The sequence below is a fragment of the Henckelia pumila genome, chromosome 1 (assembly GCF_033568475.1).
Source record: "Henckelia pumila isolate YLH828 chromosome 1, ASM3356847v2, whole genome shotgun sequence".
Classification (NCBI taxonomy): Eukaryota; Viridiplantae; Streptophyta; class Magnoliopsida; order Lamiales; family Gesneriaceae; genus Henckelia; species Henckelia pumila.
The window spans coordinates 113,941,345-113,943,809 of NC_133120.1; the positions used below are offsets into that span (position 1 = coordinate 113,941,345).

General features: G+C 27.8%; 1 long non-coding RNA gene across 1 annotated transcript; it reads left to right on the forward strand.

Moving 5' to 3' along the window:
• The first annotated feature begins 1,384 nt into the window (after positions 1-1,384).
• Positions 1,385-2,093, forward strand: LOC140877066 (uncharacterized). The gene is made up of 3 exons (XR_012149227.1): positions 1,385-1,496; positions 1,641-1,863; positions 2,004-2,093. It is a non-coding gene; the product is annotated as an uncharacterized lncRNA (long non-coding RNA).
• Positions 2,094-2,465: the final 372 nt, after the last annotated feature.

The following is a 2,465-nucleotide window of genomic DNA, read 5'->3' on the forward strand; positions in this document are numbered from 1 at the left end:
CGAGTTTTGAGCTAACATTCCAACGAGGTAAGCCCGTTACAGAACTACCAGAGAAACTAACAATATCGTGACTAAATTTGGCTTCCAAAATATGTAGTGAGATTACATTCACCTGAGTGAAAATAAAGATAATCGTACTGTTAGTATTAATTTAGACTACTTGGAAAAAAATATTTAACTTGGATAAAAAAAAAAACGAAGTGAATTACACAAATACTTTTTTTTAATAACCACAAACCAATCAATCGAATATTGATTAATACGTAATCAATTGAATTGACACTATTAAAAACAGTCATTTTGCTTAGAAACTGAAATATTCCAAATCTTCATGGAAATTCTTACCCCAATTGGACCATTTGTATCTATATGCATCAATTAAGATCCTTATTCATGGATATCTTAGTTTGAAAAATCAAGATAAGATGATCAAACCACCTTTTAACGTTTTCATTTATTTAAGATGTAATAAATGTGCTGAAAAAAGTCACGTCATTGTTTGATTTCACAAAGAAATAAAGTATAATTGGAAACAAAAAATGTTTTATTGGATACGACGTCAGTGTAACTATATTATTTGTGTATTTAAGTAACTTATATGATCAAGATCCAATATTGTGTACATCGATATTTTTACATCGATTATATCGTTTGATTTTACTATTATATCACAGATTTTGTTTTCAGTTTATATAAGATTTGGCAAATGAAAATTTTGTGTTAAATTTTTTGCGATGTAAAAATTTATATACAGATATTAGCGTACATGTAATATCACGTTTTTTAATATTATTTGTGTTCTTCAGACATTATTCGATATTTATATATATTTTGTCTATAAAATTCCTCGTTCATGATTTTTCACGTGCAACGCACGTGCATCTCTCTAGTTTTGATAAAATTTATACGTATTGTATTTGTAATTCATCATCATAGCGATAATTGTAATGGGAAAGTAAATCGAATTCCAGTGTTGCGAATATTGTATTTTGTAAATTTAAAGTAAGTCAACTATTTTGCCGATTTATGTAGATTCTATATACAACAAATCACCTTAATTAAAGTTAATTTGACTAGCACATGCACACATATACATACGCATACTTTATTTTCTTTCCTTTACAAGTAAATAAAGAATATAAATATTTATAGATAGCGAATATTGTATTCTGTATTGTATCATGTGCATGTCATGTACTAGAAAGTAAATCGAATTCCAGTATTGCGGATATTGTATTTAATGAATTTAAATTAAGTGAATTATTACTATATTTTTTTCTCAACTTAGCACATATATGTATATTTCCAAATTTTAACCAACAAATTCAGCTATTTAAACCATTAGATTAGAATAATAATCAATTGATTTTACGATAATGGCTTGGAGAAATCTCTGTTTGTTCCTCGCCGTGGCCCTTCTTGCCTTTTCATGCTTTTGCGACTTTGCTATCGCGAACTCTACGAATCATACTACAACCCAAATCCCTAACACAAAGGTGAGTCGATCTAACTATATATATGTGCGCGATATGATAACACTTATACTAGTTTTCAAAAAAAGGTCTCACTTTAAATAAAAAAAATATGTTATATTAGCTTCTCATGATGAATTACAAGTTTAATTTTTAAAATGTCTACAGCCAAAACATTACTGTGTGGCTGTACAAAGTGCTCCATTGAATAAGTTGCATGATTTCATGGGGCATGTGTGCAAAGTATTCGACTGCAGTGCTGTGGAACCCAATGGTCCATGTTATAGACCCGCCAACGTATTAAGTCATTCATCTTACATGCTTAATGTTGTCTATAAAAAGACACACCGATGTCTCCCGATGATCGGAGCCAGAACCTCCTACGACCCTTGTAAGTTTTCGATCCGATTGTTCTTTTTCATTGTTTTTTCTTTTTTTTTCTTTTTAAAGATTTTCGTCGAAATTTATGGGGAAAAAAATATGGAATTTATGTTAATTAATCCTTTTTTTCTTCCTTGTGTTTTGTTGCAGCTTATGGAAATTGTCACTATGCGTAGGTGATTTAAGTGGATATGTAGAGTGGTGAAAGCAGAATACCTTATGTATAATTATATTCATCTATATATAATGATAATGAAATTTTTAGTACTCTTTTATTTGTTGATCGCCTAGTGAATTGGGTTTATTTTTGTCACGTTTATTGTCAGATCAAAAGTTTAAAACCAACTATTTTTCAAACATTTTCTCTCCAATCATAAACTCAATAACAAAACTTTTGGAAGTCTCAATATCTAATCACAATTCACACATTCATTATATAATTTTAATTTACTACAAATATTTATATTTTCCACTTATCTATTTAACTAAATATATATTTATAATAGTATTTTTGTGGTAAAAAATATATATTTATAATAATCCGTTTAATTAATATAATTTATTTATAATATATATATATATCAATTTTTTAATAATTTAATAAATTTAAAC